We start from the raw sequence: 251 nt of genomic DNA, 5'->3' as shown, positions 1-251 counted from the left end.
TTTCCAAAAGAAAGCGAGGGTAGGAAATTCCGAGCCAAAATGGAAACCCCAGAAGAGAACAAAGCCTTAATCACGTCAAAATGGAACTGCGTATCAATTTCTTTTTTTCCTGATCACCGACTGCCATGGAGTATCTGCAAGTCGTTGCAAAGCAAAGTCGTTGAAGAAATGCGCAAATGTTCCTAGCAAGGACATCAAGGCCTTCCCTCCCAGCCAAGCGAGATTCCCGATGGAGCGACGCCTGCTGCACG

Source organism: Penaeus monodon, chromosome 28, assembly GCF_015228065.2.
Source record: "Penaeus monodon isolate SGIC_2016 chromosome 28, NSTDA_Pmon_1, whole genome shotgun sequence".
Classification (NCBI taxonomy): Eukaryota; Metazoa; Arthropoda; class Malacostraca; order Decapoda; family Penaeidae; genus Penaeus; species Penaeus monodon.
The sequence above is the reverse complement of the archived record's forward strand: the minus strand, read 5'-3'. Positions refer to the sequence as shown.